The 24,519-nt window shown below is 44.2% G+C and overlaps 1 protein-coding gene across 5 annotated transcripts in view; it reads right to left on the reverse strand.

Annotated features, from left to right (window-relative positions):
* SLC9A8 (solute carrier family 9 member A8) overlaps window positions 1–24,519 on the reverse strand; it is a 117,682-nt gene that overhangs the window by 67,610 nt on the left and 25,553 nt on the right. Inside the window, exon 1 of one of the 5 annotated variants that reach the window (XM_061631333.1) lies at window positions 7,158–7,245. The exons of the other annotated variants lie outside the window; for them this stretch is intronic. The gene's annotated coding sequence lies outside the window, so the exon portion shown is untranslated. Of the gene's footprint in view, window positions 1–7,157; window positions 7,246–24,519 lie in introns of those variants that run through there. 5 annotated transcript variants of the gene reach the window in all.

The raw sequence follows: 24,519 nt of genomic DNA on the forward strand, positions 1-24,519 counted from the left end.
TACAACTCCCATCAGCCTCAGCCAGCATGGCCACTGGATTGGGCTGATGGGAGCTGTAGTTCAAAAAAGTAACTTTTCCAAGCTCTGGTCTCTCGAGGCCCAGGTGGCCTCGGTGGCACGGAACGCTTTCTACCATCTTCGATTGGTAGCCCAGCTACGTCCCTATCTGGACAGTGATGACCTCGCCTCAGTTGTTCACGCTCTGGTAACTTCTAGGTTGGACTACTGCAATGTGCTCTACGTTGGGCTGCCCTTGAAGATAGTTCGGAAACTATAGTTAGTCCAGAATGCAGCAGCCAGACTATTGACGCGGACCAGACGGTCCGCTCATATAACACCTGTTCTGGCCCATCTGCACTGGCTTCCTATTTGTTTCCGGGCTAAATTCAAAGTGCTGGTTTTGACCTATAAAGCCCTACACGGCATGGGACCGCAATACCTGGTGGAACGCCTCTCCCAATACGAAACTACCATAGTACCATAGTTTATTTAAATTGCAGGGCCAAAGGCCAACACAAAATTAATTAATATATCATGTACAACAAACTTACCATGTTAAAATTTATAATTGAGTTTAAAATAAATTCTATAAAGGAAAATTTAAAACATCATAAGGCAATGAGAATCTATGCTGATTGTACAGCGTCTAAAATTTAAAACTAAGACAGACTTGAACGGCAGCTGTTATTAAGATTCAGAATAAAATTAGCTCGTAGTTTCAAAGCTGCTAACACAAACAGGGATACCTTATGTGTCACGTCCAAATTTGAATCAGACATTAAGGAAATTACTTTTCCCGCTTCTGTAAGAGATTCAGATTCATCTAAAAGCTTCTTGAGGAACTTAGTTCTGGGGTCCTGATAAATTGTGCAATGAAGCAGTATATGAGGAATGTCCTCCTCCTTATTATATCCACAGGGACATCGTCTTTGATCTTTTGGAATTCCGAGGATTCGTCCCTCTCTGTCTGCATTAGGGAGGGAGAAGAAGCATAGTGCAGTGAACGCGTGCCTGAGGCTTTTGGGAAAAGGATACGTGAGGTATGGGGAGAGATAATGACCGGTCTTAAACTTCCCATACCATGGGGCCACTCTAGAGTTAGTTAGTGTTAAGTTGTCCAAATACTCAGAGTGGCAGAAAACTATCTCACGTAATTTTTGATTAGGTGTTAATGATATAAAAACCTGAGAAGTTATATGATAACTAGATAATAGTTCTTCCAATTTAGGACCCCAAAGATTAGAGGAGAAGGGGTGGTTTAGGCACAAATTCAATAGTTCCTTGCCCGGCGACCTTCCAGCTAGTTCTGAGAACTTCAAAAGGGCAAGATGAATATGCACTCCCAGGGGAGGAAGGCCAGTCTCAGCACGTAAGATGGCTGCTGATGTTCCTGGAGGGAGGGATAGTAAACGCTTGAGGAAATTTGTTTGAATAGTCTCTAAGGACAAACAGGTTTCCTTGTCCCAACCCCAAATTGATGCGCCGTATAAGACCTGAGGAATTACTTTAGATTGGAAGATTTTTAGAGCCGGAGGAATTAAGTTACCTCCTACAGAGCGGTAGAACTTTAAAATTGCTCCTGCAGTTTTTATGGCTGTTAATTTTATGTGTTGCTGGTGTCTTTTCCAAGAAAGAGTGTCCGCAAAGTATATTCCCAAATATTTATATAACCGACATTGCTCCAACTGATGGTCTGCCATTGACCAACGATGTCCTTCAAATCTCTTACCAAAAACTAAAACTTTCATTTTTTGGTAATTGATTTCTAGCTTTTCCTTTGTACAGAGTGCCTGTAAGTTTCTCATTAATTTTCTTAAGCCAATTGGGACTAAAGACAGGAGGACCATGTTGTCCGCATAAAACAACACGGACACCTTCCTGTGGCCGATAGATGGAGGAAAGTATTGTGGACCGGAGAGGTCAGATATGATGTTATTAATAAATAGATTGAAGAGAAGGGGGGCTAAGAGGCAGCCTTGTTTAACGCCCCTCCCTATTACTATCAGGCTCATCATGTCTCCACTTTGGCTTACTCTAACCATAGCATTAGTATTAGTGTATAGGGCCCTGATGAGATAGAGAAGACGGCGATCTATGTTTAGATTATAAAGTTTTAACCAAAGAGCATTCCTATCGACAGAGTCGAAGGCTACTGCCAAATCAACGAATGCAGCATATAGATGTCGTGTGGGTCCAATTATACTCTTTTTTGCCAGGAAGTACAGGGAAGTACAGGCGATCTATGTTTAGATTATAAAGTTTTAACCAAAGAGCATTCCTATCGACAGAGTTGAAGGCTGCTGCCAAATCAACGAATGCAGCATATAGATGTCGTGTGGGTCCAATTATACTCTTTTTTGCCAGGAAGTACAGGGTTAGACAATGGTCAATCGGAGAAGATCCTTTTCTGAAGCCCACCTGCTCGGGATGTATGAGCTGGTTAGTCTCCACCCATTCTTCCAACTTTTGGAGTAAGAATTTACTATAAAGCTTGGAAGCCACATTTAGTAGGCTGATCGGGCAATAGTTGGAGGGTTTAGAGGGATCATTGCTTTTATAAATTGGTACGATAATATTGCGCCTCCACCCATCAGGAATAATGCCAGAGTCATTAATCCTAGAGAAAAGGCTTGCCAAGAATGGGGTCCACCAGTCCGGGAATTGCTTGAATAATTCGGCGGGGAGAAAATCTTCTCCTGGGGATTTACCATTCTTCAAAGAATCAGTGAGGATACTGATTTCTTCTGGCGTGACTAGGGGCCACGGAGGCACTTTTGAAATATCGACATCCAATGAATGGTCATTGGAGGCTATCGCTGGGCAATAAAGCCTTTGGAAATGGGCATGCCAGGCTGGTGTCGGAATTCGATGTACATCTTGGGGGTTTAACGCACCCATCCCAGATTTAACTAAATTCCAAAACAGTCGCTCATGTCTGTCAGAGGCCGCGCGGGCTAGCCGCTGCCATTGGGCTTCGGCAAAGTCGGCTTTCTTTTGAATTAAAAGGGCTCTATAAGAGATCTTCATAGATTTGAAAAGAGCTTGGGACTGGTCACTTGGGTGTATAAGAGTCAATCTTAATTGGGCCTTCAACTTTCTTTTCCTTAGTCTACACTCTCGATTGAACCATGTATAAGGGCCATGTGTCCTAGTGGTGCCATTGCTCTTTTGAGCCAGGGATGGTCTCAGTAGGGTTAAGATAGTTTGAAAGGCCTGAATGGGATCGAGGGTTTCATTCAGTACTTCCTGACGTATTGTTTGATATAAATTACTCCCCAACTGGGCTGCGACACGATCCCTAGTCTTCTCGGACCAATGGATTTTTTTCTCAGTCTGTGCTAGTCCCAAACATGATGTGGAAGGGACGGTACTCTTATTAATCCTAAGGCATAGTTGGAGGGGAAGGTGGTCACTCTCTGTCCTACATTCGACCTTAAAGTCGATAATGTCCGAAAACAGAGATTGTGATACTAAGATGTAGTCAATTGTATTAGCACCTTGGGAGGACTGGTAGGTAAAGGAACCTCGAGAAGAATCCACTGTAGACCCGTTTATGATTTCAAGTGAGTGCAGTGAGGCTAATTCCAACACGTAGGGACCCTGTTTATTTGACTTTTGATCTTTTAGTACCCTGTATTGAGTAATGACCTGATATAAGGGGTCCCAAATGGAGGAAACCGTGTTAGGTGGCCAGAGGTCACCTATTCTAGCGTTGAAATCTCCGCAAAGTAAAAGACTGTCATTAGGGTACTGCATTTCATATTGTGTGAGAGTCTCTTCAAGCTTATCCCATACATTAATGGGAATTGTAGTAATGTCGTATAAGGGAAGAATATATATATTAATGCATATTAACGATTCAGTCAAGATGCCCCTTATCCTGAGTGCTAGAATAAATTGAGGGAGTGTTGATGGAAGATGATCAACTGAGAGAGAGTGGGAAACTGAAATGAAAGTAGAGAGGCCTCCACTAGGGCGGCCCTTCATTGAATGTTTTATCGCGGGAGAGGAAAAGGAGAGGTATCCTGGAAGGATCAGACTACCTTGAGAAGTGACCCACGTTTCCTGTATGCATACTATTTTAAAATTACTTAGGTACTCTAAAAAATCGGGATCTTCCCTCTTATTCCCCCAGCCATTGACATTCCAAGATAGAATGGGTAAGTGTCATATAACATTGATCTCATTGAAGATATCTGACGGAGCGATGCATCCGTTCATCATAGGTGGGGGCTGTTCTCTCTGTAAGGAGTTGACCGCGGGGTTCAATAATTTAATTGTCGGAAGGAGAGTCTCCTGGGTGGAGGATAAGCAATTGAATTGTTTAAGATCGGAGGGATGGGGTGGAGACCCCCTCTCCTCTGCCTCTAGGTAGCGCATTTGGTCCCAAAACCCAGGGGGGTCAATAGTCGCTCGTTTTGCGAGCTCATAGCAAGGAGATTTTTGTAACTGATTTCCATCTTGGGCTTGGAGGATAGAGTCCTTTGTCAAGGTTTTCTGAACTATCTTCTGATTGCTACCACTCTGGGGTACAATTCTCATTTCATGGCCTAAATGAGAACTTAGAGGCCCACATATCATAGGAACTTGTAATGTGTTTAAGATCTTTGCTGTTGATTCTAAAACAGAGGTAGGTTCTATCATCTCTTCAAGTTGTTGCTTAGGGCTCTGGTTCATGAGGGCGCTAAGATAGGACTTTAAATGGTGTAATCGTACCAAAATCTCATTTTGATTCATTTTTGGTAGTGACCTGAAAGTTTCTATAAGTAGTAGTTCTTCTGGAGTAAAAGTACCAATGTTGTCTTGAGTCAATGAGAGTGCCTCATGAGGCGGAATACCTTTTGGGGGGAGTTCTTGTTCGGGCGGTCCGATAGATAGATCGATAAGTGGTTCAGAAGGTTGTATACAGGGCTGCTGCGGCCAAGGAGGCGTTGTAGAGCAAGAGGATTTAGGTAACAAGGTTTCAGGTGTTGCTCTGTTTTCAAAGTATCTGTGTATAGTTAGACCTAGGTTGGTTATACGAGATTTGGCGGAGAGAACTTTTTGAACAGTATACTGGGAAAAGAAACGAACCAAGGCTCGGGCCTTGAGGCCGTCATAATATTGGTATTGTATCTGGGAAATGTCTGTGATATTCAACTCCATTTCTGATTTTAGAAAATTACAAAGATGGGATATACGATCACTTTGAGATAGAATTCCTGGCGGTTTCGGAAAATTACCAAACACAAGTTGATATGAGTCCAAAACTAAGTTCCATTGATTCAGCTTGGATATAGATTTTACCGGGAGCCTTAGAAGCACATCAGTCCATGGATCTTGTAGTTGATCAGGGTTTATTTGGGCATCATTCTGAAGAGAATGGGAGATCCTAGAGAGTTTTGGAGGTTGCTGCTCCCTGTCCAGTAGGCTAAATGGAGAGTCCTGCAAAGAATGGTTACCACTAGACTTCATTGAAGATAAGTTTTCCTCCTCACTGATGATGCGAGAGGGTGGAGCATAGCTTTTTGATAACTTTAAGCCTTTACTTTTGCTTGAAGGTTGTTCCAGATGTTGAAATAGCTTCTTAAAGTTCATTTTATCCCGATGTTGGAGTTTGTAGTTTTTCATATTAGCCGGTTTCTTTTGATTATATTTCGATACTAGTTTCTGCTTGTTTGTAAATTTTCCTCCTTTTATTTTTTCCCCCACATACATTCGATGGTCCAGATTTACTATGTGTCGTGGTTACCACCACGTGTGGAGGAGTAGGAGTATAGTCTAAAGTGTGATTAGATAGAGGCTTAGACTCCCTTTTTTTTAATATGTCGAGTATTGATGATAATAAAGTGTTATTTTCAGTTAAAGAGGATTTCATGGCGTCAAGATCAAAGGCAAGCATCAGAAGCCATCCTGTTATTGTGGGACTAATTTTGTCTTCAACAAGAGTTGGATTTGTCTGTTTTTTGGAATGTTTTACTGCCTCTGTTGGAGGAGGCTCCACCTCAGTCGAATCAAGGTAAGGGGTCTCCTCGGGAAGATGACCGGTCACTGGCGATGGTTGGAATATATGTTCTTTGGATATACTTTCCATGTATCCAGGCTGTAATTGAGACTTCTTATGCATGGAGTGGTCATCAAAAGTAGAAATTATCTTACGTAGATGTTGTAGATGGGGTGAAGCTGTTGGATTTAAGGCATCCCCATAAGAGGAGCACTCACCAATTACTGCATCAGCTAAAGCTATTTTTTCCGCCAAGTTTGGTGCCAGGTTGTCATTAGTTAAATTAAGGTCCTTAAAAGAGGAATGTGATAAAGACCAGTCATGGATCTTATGAGATTCATAGTGGGATTCCTTCTGAAGGTTTTCTTTATTTGGTGAAACGAAAAACTGAAGAATTTGACTCTGGCCCTTTATGACCCTGGGCTGCTGAGCAGCCTGCAGTGAAGTTGATACCGCTTGGCCTTGTCGTTTCAAATTCCTGTGGTTAACCTTCTTTGCCTTCTTTGCCTTATGTTTGTTCTTTATCGGCCAAGGCTGGGAGGTAACTCCCAGGGCCTTCGTTAAGCTTCTCGTCAAAACCATTTAAATGCAGTATTTAGCTTGAATATCCTTTTTGCCTTGCCTTGTCTTTAAATGTCATAAACTCTTTTGTTTGAGGATTGATTAAGTTTACTCGAGGGTGTATTTACACCAACAGGCTCAGGTAAGTAATTTTTCTTTTCCTTTCCTTTCCTTTCCTTTCTTTCTTTCTTTCTTACTTTAACCTGTTTCCTGTTTGTATAATTTGTGGAACAGTGACCACTTGAAAGTTTCAGTCTTAGGTAGGTCGAGTGTAAGCTTAAGGAAGAAATTATTTAAAAGATGCAGCCTTGGGTAATGGGTAGTTGGAGCTAACCTTCCTTATAACCTTTGTATGAGGAAGTAGAGAGACTATTCCTTCTACAGCCACTATCCTTGAGTGGGTCTGAAGTTCACAAGCTATTATTAATTGTCTCAAGAGACTCAGTTAAAAAAATTATAGTCCGTGATTAGCTCTCATAGCCTTGAAAACTTTTCAGCTGCCCCCAGGAAACAAAGAGATTAATGGCGGTAAAAATGTCAGCATTAGCCAGAAAATAAACAGGGTTTGTAGAAAATGTGGATAAAAGAAATTGCCAGGTTGGAACAAACTTACTGCTTTCTTAGTCAGACGTCTATAAAGTTTTTAAATGAAATCTGTGGAGCTGCATTTAACAGAGCCTCACAGCTCCGCGGCCATCTTTTGGCCAGCTCGTGAAGCAAGGATACTCAACGAAACTACCCGTACACTGCGCTCGACATCTAAGGCCCTCCTCTGAGTGCCATCACATCGAGAAGCTTGATGGCCCCCGAATTGTGGAATAGTCTCCCCGATGAGGTACGCCTGGCGCCGACGCTGCTATATTTTCGGCGCCAGGTGAAAACCTTTTTATACTCCCAGGCATTTTAAAAATTTTAAATATTCTTTTTAAAGAAATTGTTTTGTAGTGTATTTTAAAACAGTGTTTCATTGCTGGTATGTTTTGATGTTGTTTGGTTTCTGTTCTTTGTTTGTTTTGCTTTTTGATTTTCTTATATTTGTTCTATTCATATATTTTCTTGTTTATCCTCTATGTACACCGCCCAGAGAGCCTTTTTGGCTTAGGGCGGTATATAAATTAAATTAAATTAAATAAATAAATAAAATAAATAAACTCTAATTATGCTAATGTTATTCTATAGAAGCCTTTTGCAATAACTACAATGGAACATTTTGAATGCAGACACAAAATGTATTCAGTTGAATCAGGGCCATCCCAAGCCATATTGATGGCCTGAAGCAAAGTACAAGATGGTACTTTGGCCCCATTCCATTTACAGAAGCCAACTGAACTGGCAAGCAGTAGGGGCACATGTGGTGGGACAGAGCTGCCCCCCCCCCAAGGCCAGCATGGCTACTGCTTTTGTAGATGGGGCTGAGACAGGGTGGGGCAGTGGCAAGGTCAAGGCTGTGTAGGCATGCTAGTAGAACCAATTCAGCACTCCACCCAGGACACCCATGTGACTCCAACTTCACCACCACCCTAGCACCGTTCAGGTAAGCAGTTGCAGCAGCAGTGTTGGAAGGGTGGCTTCCTACCACCACATGCACCACTACGGCTGCCAACTGAATCTTAATTTAACACTAGAAATGGGATAGCATCCCCCACCACACCTGAGACAGCTGGCTAATTATGGAGAACAAGGACAGGCGGTGTGGCTTACACAGCTCTATCCTCCACCACAGGAGAATGAATGGCTGGGGTCTCTCAAGGAGATTATCATGGCTGCCTCCCAGCATCTGCCACCTAAAGCGGTGGCCTCATTCTCTCTAACAAATATGACAAAATAACCTTACTGTGCCTAGCCAAAAGTATTTACTCAAAGCAAACTGCAATGTTACCATCTTGCAATGTTACCAAATAGTAAAGAGTTGGGGGGGAGGATACAGTAGCTCAGAAAAATCTGAAAAACTGCTTCCAAAACAAACACTTAAATCAGAACAAATTTTACCCATAAAAGGTCATCTAAATAAGTTATCTTGAGTGTAGAATTTAAGTGTTCATAGCATAAAATTTGGGTCTCTGGCAGAGAGAGTTCTTAACAACCCTTATCATGAAATACTGGCTGGGCACTGAAATCAAATTTCCAGTAAAGAATCATGAGGCTTGAGGGAAAAGAACCCTCCCCTCATATTCAACAAGTAACTACTTTGAAGTCAGGATTTTGTTGGCACAACATTCAAAAGGTTACAACACTCCAAGCTCTGAAGAAACTTAAACTAGATGCCAGTAACATGCCCCTTTGTTCCTCCTCCAAAATGGGTGTGTAATCAGTGTGAATGCAGACTCCTACTGAAGAAATTTCCAGGGAAATGTATGCAAATAAAAGTTTAGGAGAAAAATTAGTACTAGATGTTCTCACAACAGGGGAAACTTGTTTAGTTTAGAATTCAACTAAACACTCCTATTTTAGAATTACAACTAAGTTGCTTCCATCCCATCTTCCGTACAACTGTCTATCAAGAGAGTAAACTTAGCAGAACGTGTCACATCTATTCTACAAGCATGAGATGCAGATCCGGTCCTCTGTTCTCAGTAACAGGAAGTATATACTGAATCTTTAATGTTGAATTTTTAAGTTGAGCTTTTATGAATTATGTATTTTAGTTGTCTCTAATTGTATATGTTGTAACCCGCACTGTGACCATTTGGTGAAGGGGGAGTATTAATTCCTAAACAAATAACATTAAAATGGCACACATTCTCATGCTTTGATGGAGTAGGCACTCCAGGATACCAAACCAATGGGTAAGCAGAATCCAGTTGATGAACCTTTCATGTTTGTTAGCAAATTTCTCAGTTTGATCTGGATTCAATATGACATTCTCTTACCCCCAAGTGACAGAAACAGCCCTCATCACGCTACAGTGAAGATGCTTCATAGTCTTGCTGTAGCTATAAAATTTTGAGATACAAGGATTATAGAGCAAACTCAGAAGCATGCACCCTCAAGGAAGTTCTTCTATATCTGTTTCAGATACAGATAATCCCTAAAGTAAAATATAACTCTGGCACCCACATTTGAATTGAGCTGGTAAGGTACTCCACAGCTCCTAGGCACATTTCACTTTTGTAACAGACAATTAGAGATGGAAGTTTTAATCAGTTTAGTGGTAAATTACTCAACTAAATCTTCAATGGCATACAAAAGCCCACCTCTCCCAGTTAATGAATGGATCTGAGATAGAGGACAAGGCCACACATGCATTCTGGCTCCCTTACGTTTGTGCCAAATACGATGAAAAAGAAACCGTTCCTTCCGTTCCAAGTCCAATAGCAGATATTGCATTTCATACTGAAACCACTTTTGCTAACCACATCTGCTTTTCTATTAGCTAAAAGAACTACAATGAAAACACAGGAACATAGTATCATAGAACAGTAGAGTTGGAAGGGTCTATAAGGCCATTGAGTCCAATCCCCTGCTCAGTGTAGGAATCCAACTTAATACCAGCTGCCTCTTGAATGAGTCCAGTGCTGGACAGCCCCCACCTCCCTATGTAATTGGTTCCATTGTTGTACTGCTCTAACAAGTAGGAAGTTTTTCCTGATGTTCAGTCAAAATCTGGCTTCCTATAACTTGAGGCCATTATTTCATGTCCAGCACTCTGGGATGATCAAGAAGAGATCCTAGCCCTCCACTGTGTGACAACCTTTCAATTACTTGAAAAGTGCTATCATATCTCTCCTCCTCTTCTCAAGGCTAAATATGCCCAGTTCTTTCAGTCTCTCCTCATAGGGCTTTGTTTCCAGTCACCTGATCATCCATGTTGCCCTTCTCTGAACCTGTTCCAGTTTGCCTTAAAACTGAGTCAGACCATTGGTCCATCTAGCTCAGTACTGTCTACATTGGGGTGGGCAGAAGGTAGATTGCAGAGTGGAAGATGGCTGCCGGCGGGAGAGGAGCGGTTGAAATCGCTCCCTTGAGGTCGAAACAGTAAGGAAGGCGCCGTTAGTCACAACCGGCGCTGCTAGTTACAACCGGCACTGCCATCCTATTAAGTTACCCGCACTATCTGTGCCTTCTGTTTACGGGCACAGGCAATCCTAACCTTAGAGAGATCATCTAGTGGCCTTCGAACACGCTACCTAGAGGGGATTTTAGTCTCCAAGCTGGGGCTGGGAGGTTCCTGGTACGGGCGGCCGAAGGAGTCCTTCTAGGGCTGTCCTAGGATGCACGGGACAGATGGATGGCAGCCTTGTAGCTGCAGTTTCACCTCAGTCCATACCTTCCTGGCAGTAGTCCCCTCGTTGCATCGCCGCCGCTGCGGCCTATGTGCCCTGCCGCGGCCTCCAGCTGCCGCCACTTAGTTGCCTCCTGGCGGCCTCGGGACGCTCCTGCTTGAGCGAGGGAGCGGTGGGAGCCGGCTGGGGGCGTGGAGCAGGGGAGCCGCAGCTTGGACGCAGCCATCCACGCTGCCCGTTTCATTTTTATTCCCTGCGGCTTGGTTGTGTGCAGCGGCGGCCTCCTTGGAGCCTGTCCATAGCGGAGGAGGAGGGAGAGGCCGCAATACCGCCGGTGCGGCGCGGTGTGCCCTCCACCGGCCGCTTCAGAAGAACGGGATCCGAGGAGGGAGGAGGCCGACGAGGTGGTTTGACCTCAATGAGGAAGAGGAGCCATTGGATGCGACGGGAAGGCGGCGAAGAGTGGGGACAGCGGCGCTACGTGGATTTGGAGAGAGCCGTGGTGGAGGCCTAGGAACAACAGGAGGTGAAAGGCCCATCGGCTGCAGGCGAGCCAAACCCGTCTCGTAGAGCAAGAGAGACACGGGCAATTCTATACAGACTTATTTGGGAGGCCAGCCTGATTGGCGGATAGGGAGTGGGACATGTGCAGATCGGAGGGGGGTACTGTGGGGAGGGTGGGGAGCCATGATATTAAAAGGCTAGGCGGCAGATCCTGAAGAGGTGCGCGTGGCAGGCCAGGCCAGTTTAGGGGAACAAGGGATAGATGCTTAATATCCATCCCCTGTTCCGGGCCTGCCCATAACCAGAAGTTAACTGGGGGACACAGGACTCCATCCGACCTTCGACTGCTGTTGTGTAATGCCAGGTCTGTGGTGCAAAAAACAACGCTCATCCATGATATGATTCTGGATGAGAACGCAGACCTGATGTGTATCATGGAGACCTGGCTGGATGAGGCCTCAGCTCCCATACTTGAGGCCATGTGTCCAGCCGGCTTCCAATATGCACAGCAGCCGAGGGTTGGTAGGCGGGGAGGGGGGGTGGCAGTCATCTATCGAGGGTCTTTGGTTTTCGCCAGACCCCCTCTCCACGAGACCAAGTTTGTTGATTGCATGTACTGGAGACTGGGCCCAAAGGGCAGTTTAGGGATTCTGCTTGTGTACCGCCCACCCCGCTGCACGGCAGACTCCCTGACTGAGGTGCTCGAGGTGGTCTCGGGTGTGCGGGTGCTCTCCCCCAAACTATTAGTTTGGGGGGACTTTAACGTGCATGCAGAGACCGCCCTTATTGGCGCCCCTCAGGATTTCATAGAAACCATGACTTCTTGGGAACTGCACCTTAGTAATATAGGGCCCACCCATGTAGCCAGTCATGCTCTTGACCTTGTGTTTGTCTCGGGATGGGAGGGAAGTGCTCTGGAAATGGGGGTTGTTTCTTCTAACCCCGTGTCATGGTCAGATCACTATCTGGTGAATATAGACCTCTCAATGCCTCACACCCTCCGCAGGGGACAAGGACCTATTAGGATGGTCCGCCCCAGACGCCTGATGGATCCTAAGGGATTCCTGAATGCGCTGGGAGATTTGGAGCTGACCGAAGGACGCCCGGTCGAAACCCTGGTGATGGAGTGGAATAGGGAGATCACTAGGGCAGTTGACCGGGTGGCTCCGAAACATCCTCTCCCCCTGAATAGAGCTCAGATAGCACCCTGGTATACACCACGGTTGCGAGGTCTGTGACAGGAGGTGAGACAACTAGAGCGCCAGTGGCGGAAATCTCGCTCTGAAGACGATCGGACACTGGTTAGAGCAGCAATAGCTGCCTACCAGATGGCAACAAAGGCAACAAAGAGGGATTTCTTTGCTGCCTCTATTGCGTCCGCAGAGTGTTGTTCCAGGAGGTTGTTCCAAGTGGTCCGAAGCCTGGTTGGTCCAGTTGCTCAGGAACCCATGGAACATTCTAAAATCTCCTGTGATACTTTTGCCAAACACTTTGCCGATAAAATCGAGCATCTGAAGAACATGATTCCGCACGCCGTGGATACAGGAAGCAGGCCAGAGTCAGCCAGTTGCAGTCCGGTCCAGTGGGATCGGTTTCGGCCCCTCCCCTCTGAGGAAGTGGACAAGGTGCTCTCTACTGTGAAGCCAACCACCTGTCTGTTTGATCCTTGCCCCTCGTGGCTCATTATGAGCTGCAAAGAGAGGCTGAGCGAAGGGATCAAGGCAGTGGTAAATGCATCCTTGGAGAAGGGTGCAATGCCATCAGCCCTCAAGGAGGCAGTAATAAAGCCCATCTTGAAAAAGTCCTCCTTGGATCCCCAAGAGTTGAATAACTTTTGCCCAGTCTCTAACTTACCATTCTTGGGCAAGGTGATTGAGCGAGTGGTGGCCAAACAGTTACAGACACACTTGGATGAAGCAGATTATCTAGACCCATTCCAATCTGGTTTCAGGACTGGACATGGAACTGAAACAGCCTTGGTCGCCCTGGTGGATGATATGAGGAGGGCGTTAGTTAGGGGAGAATATACCTTCCTCATCCTCCTGGATCTCTCAGCGGCTTTTGATACCGTCGACCACAGTATCCTTTTAGATCGCCTGGAGGGATTGGGAATAGGGGGCACTGTTTTACGGTGGTTCCGTTCCTATCTCTCAGACAGGCATCAACGGGTGGCATTGGGGGATGAGATGTCAGACCCTTGGACCCTCAACTGTGGAGTGCCACAGGGTTCTATCCTCTCCCCCATGCTATTCAACATCTATATAAAGCCGCTGGGGGCTATCATCAGGAGATTTGGGCTGCAGTGTCACCAATATGCAAGTCCTCACCAGAGTTGGCTGTGGACACCATGTCCAAGTGCCTGGAATCAGTAAGTGGATGGATGGAGGGGAATAGGCTGAAGCTGAATCCCGATAAGACCGAGGTGTTGCTCGTAGGAGATAAGAGGAGGTTGGGAAATATAGACCTGGTGCTTAATGGGGTGAGGTTACCCCTGAAGAAACAGGTCCGCAGCCTTGGGGTCATTCGTCCATGGAGGCTCAGGTTTCAGCAGTGAGCCGGGCAGCTTAGTACCAATTACACCTGATACGGAGGCTGCGTCCCTACCTTCCTGTCCATCTACTCCCACGGGTGATACATGCCCTGGTCTCCTCCCTCTTAGACTACTGTAATGCGCTCTACGTGGGGCTACCCTTGAAAACGGTCCAGAAATTACAGCTGATACAGAATGCGGCGGCACGTCTGATTAAGAACAGCCGTCGCCGTGATCATATCACTCCGGTGTTAGTAGATCTACACTGGCTACCAGTTGTTTACCGAGCCCAATTCAAGGTGTTGGTGTTGACCTTTAATGCCCTATACGGTTTCGGCCCAGTTTATCTGAAGGAGTGCCTCCAGCATCATCAGTTATGCCGCCTGACGAGATCAGCCACACAAGACCTTCTCTCAGTCCCGCCAGAGAGAGAGTATTTTCAATTGTGGCTCCCACCCTCTGGAATTCCCTGCCTTCTGACCTTCGCCATGCCCCCTCCCTGATGGGGTTCCGCCGGGCCTTGAAGACCTGGCTATTCAGGCAGGCTTACAGGATCTCTGGAGTGGATTAATTTTTATGCTGCTATTAACTGGAAGGGTTTTTTTTAGATTACTCATTGATTGTGGTTTTATATTGTATTTTATTGTATAATGTACGTCGCCTAGAGTGGCCGTTAATTCGGCCAGATAGGCAACTCATAAATAAAATTTTATTATTATTATTATTATATAGATAGGGATCTACTGGTAGATCTCTGGGTGATATCCAGTAGATCAACAAAGATATTTGTCTCCCAGTTCTTTAATAACAAAAATTAGACTGCTGAAATGAAAAAAGATAGAGGGGGAGGGGGTAACCAAGACTGGATTTCTATGTGGAAGAACTATGAGCTCAGCTCAGTTCTGGTACTCAACAACAACATTTTATTGCTGTCAACCATCCATTATAGAGAGCACACAACTGGATAAATACATAATCACAAAATCAAAAGAGCAAAGGTACGGATTTAAGAGCTAACAATCATTGAATGTCTAAGAGTTATTACTACATTCAGAAATAGTGCTACCTGTTCAGTAATAAAGTTATTGGATCTCTCAAGGAAAATGCTCAGAAGAGTCTCTAAGGATCAATCAGGAAACTGCCTCATAAGGGGGTAGATAATATGTTTTCTGTTCCCTTGATAAAATCTACAGTAAAAACATGAGAGACTGTTTCAAGTTCCAGCTGATTACATGGACAGCATCGATCCTTAATATGAGCTTTAGCAAATCTGCCCTCTAACAACTTTGAAGGTACAATGTTAAAAGTTGCCAGCAGAACAGCTCTTCTATAATTAGGTATTGTTAAAAAGTGTAAGTATGGCATATATTGATTAGAGGCAGGCCAAGGCAGACCCAGTGAGTGTGGTGAAGAAAGCCCATTTGCTAAGGCATATAGCTCTTGGTCATCCATATATTTTATTCTCTGTTTAACAATGGATTTAGCTTGCATGGGGTCCAAGGGCAAGAGGGGATAAATTAACAGTACTCATTTTACCAATTAGCTCTCTTTTCCAGGGAGACATAAAAGAATCAAGTAGCACCTGATAAACCAGAGACACTGGAGAAGCAGAGGAACAAATCTGGTACTCAAAATAAATTCCTGGGCTTGGAACTCCTTAATTCTAGGTGTACATCTTTTGTACCTGCTTCCAGTTGATGGATCTCAGGGTTCCAGCTGATCCTGCAAGCCTAAACTCTGCTCACCCTGGTTTATACTGACTGGTAGTGCCTTTCCAAGGTTTCAGACGGAAGTCTTTTCCAGCCCTATCTGAAGATGCCCAAGACTGAATATGGGACCTTTATGCATTCAATGCCTATGCTGTACCACTGAGCTATATCCCTTCCCCTTAAGGACGGTGTTCAGCAAAAGTCAGTGTCAATAAGACCTTGACCTCTGCATCATGTATCTGCCAAGGGGATTTGTTCATTTTTGAAACCATGTTGGCTCTGGCATATTATCATATAAATTAGCCTTGCAAGAAACTGTACAAAAGTTACAAACCTGTGAATATTTTTACTAGTCCACCTGCTCACAGATTTCAATGTTATTTATTTATAAAATTTTATGAGTTGCTTTTCCATCCAAGAAATAGATAACCCCAAGACAACTTACAATTAAAAACTTTTAAAAGGTATCATAACAACCCTAGGGAGGAAGTTACATAGTTGAGGTGTTGCCACAGAAAAGGCCCTGCCCTGGGTCCCCAACAACCTAACCTCTCTTGGTGGTAGAACACACAGCAGGGTCCCCAAAGCAGATCTTAAACTATGAGCAAGTTCACATGGGAGGAGGTGGTCGTTTAGATAATCTGGCCCCAAACCGTTTTGGTTTTATAGGTAAGAAACAGCACCAAGAATAGCACCCCCGCCAAAAAAAGGAAAGTAGTGGTACAAGATGGCTGTAATATGGTCAACAAACTGCGTGGATAAACAAATTGGATGCTAGTGCAGTGGGTATAAGGCTGGCTTAATTTGGTCAGCAAAGTATGTGCCAGAAAGCAATCTGGCCACTGCATCTTGCAATAGCTACAGTTTTCAAACACTCTTCAAGAGAAAGCCCCTGATCTCTGAGTATAATCTGAAGGTACATGAAGCCTCTGGTCTGGATCTGGTCAATAGTTGGGTGTGTGACTGCCGGGAACTACTTATATGCCACTTGAGTTCCATGGTGGAAGAAAGATAGGATATAAATGTAAGAAAAAACATACATTATCTCATATATCCAACCAATCACTGTGCTCTGCAGGAGAAGGCATCCTGCAAATACTATTTCACAGGAGGGCCATTCCATATGATGTAGGAATCAGGCCTTTAGTATGGCGGCACCTACTATGGACAGAACCACAGTTTGTTACACCACAGCATAGTGTCGAAACCAGACCCCAAAACTTTAGATGACCTCCCCCAGCAGCTTCATATAGATGTTAAAAAGCTCAAGGGACAAAACAAGAGCCCTAAGAAACCCCACAGGCCAATTGCAAAGGATCCATGCAACAGTCCCCTAGAACCACATTCTCAGAACATTCAGCCAGGAAGGACCATAGCTACTCCAAAAAAGGGCCCTCAAGTCCCATACTGCACAGACACCCCAGAAGGATACCATGGTTGGTGGTATCATATGCCAATGAGAGGTCCAACAATGATCTCAACACAGCTTCTACATCACTAGGTTTTCGCAACACGTGTGAACCAACCCTTCAACCTGCAGCATTGTTTTTAAGATTGTATGGTTTCCTTCCTTGGTCTTTTTTTTTGGGGGGAGGAGGTTCTGCCCATACTCCATTGGCCTTTGCAAAACAGCATTTCCTTGCATTATTTCTCTTTTCTTGATGTTTTGTGGCTCATCACATTTTTGTTCTATCCATCTGGATCTACTACTAAAATCGTATTTGTCCTCAGACCTTCCTCATTTGTTCTAGGGCCAATTCAGCATTCATCTCTCTCCACTTCAGACATCTCAACCATGTTCCTCAATTCAAGTTGTATTTGATTCACAGTATATATCACACCTGCAGTCAACTTTTGCACTCTTCTTTTTCTTAGTTACTTTCTCCAGTTCAGTTTGGTAATGCCTTCACTGCAGACACTTAACTGGCATGCAATGTTCTAGTATAATAATGATCATTAATACATGGTGTTCCGGTAAAGACTTCTCTTCTGGTAAGACACATATTTATGTGTTCTTAGTTTTTCGCTTTTAAACACTCGTAATTAGCCTTTCCTCATTCAAAATTGTCATTCCCGAGTATCTGACTGCAAGTCTCTACTCATTAGAACACTCTATGTTTGGAACATCGTTTATTACGACGGCTGTAAAACGAAGGATTTGGAACGTCCTTGACCTCCGGCTGTAGACACAGCCATTAATCACTATTACTTACCCCAGCCGATGAATCTTAACTCCAGATGTAAACAACCCATGTCAGCACTCCAATAAATTTACTAACTACATTCTCTGGGAGTTAAACTCAACTGTAAGGTTCCGGAGACTCTCTGGAAGTGAGAACAAACCTTATCTCTCAACCTGTTTTAACTTACGTATGCCAATGGCTTTAACAAGGAGATGCCATCAGGAGCCGAGAATAGACAAGGGAGATGATATTTTGACAAGTAAACTACAAACCAAAATTACGAGTTATTTTCCACTTATACATGACTCATTGCATTCCTTATCACTCCCACAAAACGAGCAGGGAACAAATCTGCCATCTCCAGTGCTACATGAATGGACTTTAGATCAACCCTTTTTAGTAAAAACATATGCTGCCTCTATAGCTGCTAAGAGCTTGGCTGAGGAGCTGTTAGACGCTGGCTTTAACTGTACTACAACTTCAGTCAACGACGGACCTCCCTCTGAGGTGATTACTATTGATTCATACCATGAACCCCAGAGACAACTACTTTCCTCACCCGTGATGAGTTCAGAAGCACACCACTCAACGACTGCCTCACTTCCTGCTCCTAAGACTCCTGATGTGGGCTGGCAACCCCTTCTGCTCCAAGAACTGAGCCTAGTCAAAACGTATATCGCAGAAACCAACAACTTACTCACTACTCTGGTGAAAACACTGGCGCTCCACCTTCCTCAGAGCACTTCGGGACATGGGAATTTGGCAACCCAGCCTCCTACCAGTGTCCAGCAAAAGACGATTGTAAGAGGAGCTGGTAAAAATAAGAATAGGCTCCTGAAGAAAAACTCCTTAGTCTCTGGGAGGCAAAAACAAACAAGAAAAGCCAAAAAATCAAAGAATATTAAAAATATCAAACCTAATTTTGATAGGAAAATGAACTTCAAGCCATTGTTTAAGCTCTTGGATACCCAGACGCCATCTTACACTCCGAGGGAGCAACGGGGCAAATCTTCCCGTTATGAATCTCCAAATAAAGTTTGGGAAACAAGTCCTCCCCTACTGACGCCACAACCAGATATAAGCTTACCCTCTGTTAAAATTCAACGCTGTCCCTGGAACCTTGTACTTCAGCCAGGGAAACTGGCGGTCTCGTACAATCCAAGGACCTCGGGTCGTTGGCCCTCCTTTTCAAGTATCCCATTTCTGGACAATTGTTTCACCCAACTTCTACATCCGCTGCATCGTACAAACTATATTAAGTCCATGGTTAATGTAACCACTAAACCAGACTACTGGCGCTTGATTGTCACCTTCCACTCTTCTGCCATCACCAGCCAGATTCATGGTATCAGGGAGAACCTTAAGACTAGGGGTCTAATAATACAGCGTTACTACATTAATTCTGCTTCTCCTTCACCACTGGTGACCTATACACAATCCTCTAGACTGTCCCTCTCTGAGACAGGGACGTCATCAATTTACGACCCTCCTAAGTCTTCTTCACAGTCTAGCCCCCCAGTACCAAGTAGTTTCGCTGTTCTCCCTAGTCGGACTCCAACTTTGGCTACTCTAATGTGCGAATTGGAGCCAGAGAAGCTCCAAGTCACGGAACTTCACAGTGGAAGATATAGGGCAGATCCCTGAACCTGAACTAACATTTGCAGGAAGGGATTCTGAGGAACTGAGACAAATAGTGGTAATGAGAGAGGAAGTTCTAGGCTTAATGGACAATATAAAAACTGACAAATCACCGGGCCCGGATGGCATCCACCCGAGAGTTCTCAAAGAACTCAAATGTAAAATTGCTGATCTGCTAACTAAAATATGTAACTTGTCCCTTGGGTCCTCCTCCGTGCCTGAGGACTGGAAAGTGGCAACTGTAACGCCAATATTCAAAAAGGGATCCAGAGGGGATCCCGGAAATTACAGGCCAGTTAGCTTAACTTCTGTCCCTGGAAAACTGGTAGAAAGTATTATTAAAGCTAGATTAACTAAGCACATAGAAGAACAAGCCTTGCTGAAGCAGAGCCAGCATGGCTTCTGCAAGGGAAAGTTCTGTCTCAGTAACCTATTAGAATTCTTTGAGAGTGTCAACAAGCATATAGAGGTGATCCAGTGGACATAGTGTACTTAGACTTTCAAAAAGCGTTTGACAAGGTGCCTCATCAAAGACTTCTGAGGAAGCTTAGCAGTCATGGAATAAGAGGAGAGGTCCTCTTGTGGATAAGGAATTGGTTAAGAAGCAGAAAGCAGAGAGTAGGAATCAACGGACAGTTCTCCCAATGGAGGGCTGTAGAAAGTGGAGTCCCTCAAGGATCGGTATTGGGACCTGTACTTTTCAACTTGTTCATTAATGACCTAGAATTAGGAGTGAGCAGTGAAGTGGCCAAGTTTGCTGACGACACTAAATTGTTCAGGGTTGTTAAAACAAAAAGGGATTGTGAAGAGCTCCAAAAAGATCTCTCCAAACTGAGTGAATGGGCGGAAAAATGGCAAATGCAATTCAATATAAACAAGTGTAAAATTATGCATATTGGAGCAAAAAATCTTAATTTCACATATACGCTCATGGGGTCTGAACTGGCGGTGACCAACCAGGAGAGAGACCTCGGGGTTGTAGTGGACAGCACGATGAAAATGTCGACCCAGTGTGCGGCAGCTGTGAAAAAGGCAAATTCCATGCTAGCGATAATTAGGAAAGGTATTGAAAATAAAACAGCCGATATCATAATGCCGTTGTATAAATCTATGGTGCGGCCGCATTTGGAATACTGTGTACAGTTCTGGTCGCCTCATCTCAAAAAGGATATTCTAGAGTTGGAAAAGGTTCAGAAGAGGGCAACCAGAATGATCAAGGGGATGGAGCGACTCCCTTACGAGGAAAGGTTGCAGCATTTGGGGCTTTTTAGTTTAGAGAAAAGGCGGGTCAGAGGAGACATGATAGAAGTGTATAAAATTATGCATGGCATTGAGAAAGTGGATAGAGAAAAGTTCTTCTCCCTCTCTCATAATACTAGAACTCGTGGAGATTCAAAGAAGCTGAATGTTGGAAGATTCAGGACAGACAAAAGGAAGTACTTCTTTACTCAGTGCATAGTTAAACTATGGAATTTGCTCCCACAAGATGCAGTAATGGCCACCAGCTTGGATGGTTTTAAAAGAAGATTAGACAAATTCATGGAGGACAGGGCTATTAATGGCTACTAGCCATGATGGCTGTGCTGTGCCACCCTAGTCAGAGGCAGCATGCTTCTGAACACCAGTTGCCGGAAGCCTCAGGAGGGGAGAGTGTTCTTGCACTCGGGTCCTGTTTGCGGGCTTCCCCAAGGCACCTGGTTGGCCACTGTGAGAACAGCATGCTGTACTAGATGGGCCACTGGCCTGATCCAGCAGGCTCTTCTTATGTTCTTATGTTTAACTTTATTCTCAACTTCTGGACACCGAGCGAGCGATGATCATCAACAAACTATACCAGCTAATCCAGCGTTTAGAGGACACGAAACCTGACATGAGTCCCCCTGAAAAAAACTCCTCGTCACTTTCTTCTGATTCTGACCTTCCCTCATCCAGGCTAACTCAACTGCCGACCAAACATCCAGTTCCCTACAAGTCATCTGGTGCAATCTTTATGGATGACACAGGCTTTTTAAACCGAATTGATGAAATACATTGACACTCTCCTGCTATAATAACTTCACCACACGGAGTAGTAACATCTTCCTGCACTTGTCGGAAAACATCGCTGACCAACCCTCCCTTGCACCTCCTATCATGGAACATAGCAGGATGGAACACCAAGCAAAATAACCTAGAACTGATTAACTATTTGAATCAACATGACATAATTTTCCTCCAGGAGACTTGGTCTACCCAGAATTTACTTTTGGATGGCTTTGTCTCTATCGACCTACCAGCAGTTCCATCTCTGGCTAAATACCAAGGTAGAGCTAAAGGAGGCATGGCAATATTAATCTCCACTGCATTGATTGCTCACTCTAGAAACATACATCCATGTAACAATCTTGCTATAGCTGTTTTGTTGATGTTCCATACAAGATCCTTTCTCCTAATCAATGTCTACATGCCTCCAGCTGTGGCAAGGATATAGACCGATCAATTATGGGACAATTTAGATAACTATATAATAGAGTTGGAGTCCCAGTTCCCCAAAGCTTTAATAATTATCATGGGAGACTTCAACACCAGGATTGGCCCCAACAATGATTGCCTACTTGCATATAAACTGTGGCAGGGTGAGGATAATGAACACTATGTTTCAGCTTTTGATAGGACCTCTAAGGACCTTAGGGTTAACTACCCGGGGATTTGCCTAACCCGTCTAGTTGGTAGCCATAACTTTACTATCCTTAATGGCCTAAACCCTCTGGATATATGCGCGGAATACACCTACATTTCTAGCAGAGGAAGCAGTGTAATAGACTACGCGATAACTTCCCACCAGTTATTGAACTCGTTAGTTAATTTCTCTGTGGGTAAGAGACAAGATAGTGACCATCTCCCCTTATCCCTCTTAGTTCAATTAGAAGAGAAGAGCCGATTAGATGTGAAGTACAATCCGGAAGCTAACTTAGCGTATTTTACCCATAGGAGTTCTATCTGGTCACCGCAAGTAGCTTCCAAGGTAGCAGACTTTATCTCTTCCTCTCCTGCCCTGGCCATCCAAGAACACCTAGGGAATATTTCTAACCTTCCAATGGCCCTAAATGTATACTATTCCCTGACAGTGACTTTAAATTCCTTCTTAGCTCCCAACTCCACTGCCCCCAGGACAAACATAAAAATAGGCTTTCCTAGATGGTTTGATAAAGAGTGTCTGTCCACTAAGAGACAACTAAGACAGATCTATTTACACTATCAGCAGCAGAATGCCAGTACCTTGCCTTCCGAGTATTATATCATTAAAAGGAAATACAAGTCCTTATTAGCCACCAAAAAGAGACAAGCACAACATGAGGGTTGGAAGTCCCTAATACATGCAGCCAAGACCAAAAATTCAAAAAGATTCTGGTCCCTTGTCAATGGAACTATGAGCTCCACTAATCATGCTCCATGTAATATTTCCTCTCACATATGGGAACAATATTTCACAGATCTGCAGGAGGACATTCGTTATAGCCCCCCAAACTATCTTTTCACTTGTGACCCTGGAAATCTCCCAGCTTGGCCACCTGCCTCTCAGAGTGAAATAATAGACTTGATGGAAGATTTAAAATCTGCCAAAGCTCCGGGTAGTGATAATCTACCCCCGGAGCTCCTGAAGTCTCACCAAGACTGGTGGGCCCCCATATTAGCCAACCTATTCACTCTGATTAACAATACGGGCCATTTCCCTGAGGCCTGGCATGAAGCTATAGTTGTTCCCATTTACAAAAAAGGCCCAAGAGACGATCCCTCTAGCTACAGGCCAATCAGTCTCCTCTCAGTGACAGGGAAACTTTACGCTAGCTATCTGAAGAGGAAACTGTTAACCTGGATAGAGGAGGATAACATTCTGGGATGGGAACAGGCAGGATTCAGGAGGGGTAGATCTGTCCTGGATCATTGCCTACTTCTAAACCATTTGGCAGAAAAATATAGGAATCAAATGGGGAGCGGCCTATATGTTGCCTTTGTTGATCTAAAGTCCGCCTTCGACTCTATTCCAAGGGACAAATTATGGGCTAAATTGGCAAAAACAACAATCAATAAAAGACTGCTGCTTTTTATCCACAATATGCATCTGAACACCTCACTTCGTGTCCGTTGCGGACGTGATCGGGGCCTGACCAACTCGATCCCCACAACAAAAGGAGTTAGGCAGGGCTGTGTCCTGGCTCCTCTACTTTTCAATGTCTTCTTGAATGATTTGGAAGTAAAATGTCTCTCCCCAATTTTCCACTCTCCCAAAGTAAGTGAACACAGATGCCCTATTCTGTTATATGTAGATGATGCCGCCCTTTTATCTTTTTCCAGAGTTGGCCTCAAACGCTTGCTTCGAGTTTTTATGACATACTGCACAATCACCTTACCATTAACTTCTCTAAAACCAAAATTTTAGCCTTCGCAAAGCGACCCATAGTTTCTGAGTGGACAATTAATGGCCAACGAATTGCTCAAATTACGTCCTACAAATACCTTGGCATTATGTTTCACTCTTCTCTTTCTTGGGCGCCACATATTCATGCGGCTGTTCTGACAGCCCGGACTACAGCGAAGAACATCTTACGCTATTTTTACACCAAAGGGGGGCAATTCATTCCAGCAGTTATCAAGGTTTTTAGAACCAAAATTATTCCTCAACTATTATATGGTGCCCCTCTCTGGATCCGTGCCTATAATTCTACTGTAGAATCAGTACTTTCAATCTTTCTACGCCAAATTTTTGGTGTCCCAAGATGTGTCCCGAACGCTGTCCTTAGGTTAGAAGCTGGCCTAGCCTCGATTGAATGCCAAGCTTGGTCTCTCGCCTTCAACTATTGGCTTAAACTATCCTATGACTGTCCATCTGGACATCTAGCCTCCCTTTGGAATTATTCTTATCTTTCCACATGGATGAAAACCTTTCTTGACAAACTCCCCAGGTTAGGCCTTTCCCTAGAATATCTATCTTTCCAAGATCCCGCACTGGTCAGATACACTATCCGAACACGACTTAGGGACATAGATCTTCAAACCTCAACTCTTGCAGCATCTAAAGTCTGCTCACCTTTGCATCATAATTTGAGTTTTGACCCTCTGAATCATGCCCTATATCTAGATTTTCTAACTGTACCCAAATATCGGCAAGCGTTCGCTAAGGCTAGATTCAATTGCTTAACTTCAGCAT

The sequence above is a fragment of the Rhineura floridana genome, chromosome 6 (genome assembly GCF_030035675.1).
Source record: "Rhineura floridana isolate rRhiFlo1 chromosome 6, rRhiFlo1.hap2, whole genome shotgun sequence".
Classification (NCBI taxonomy): Eukaryota; Metazoa; Chordata; class Lepidosauria; order Squamata; family Rhineuridae; genus Rhineura; species Rhineura floridana.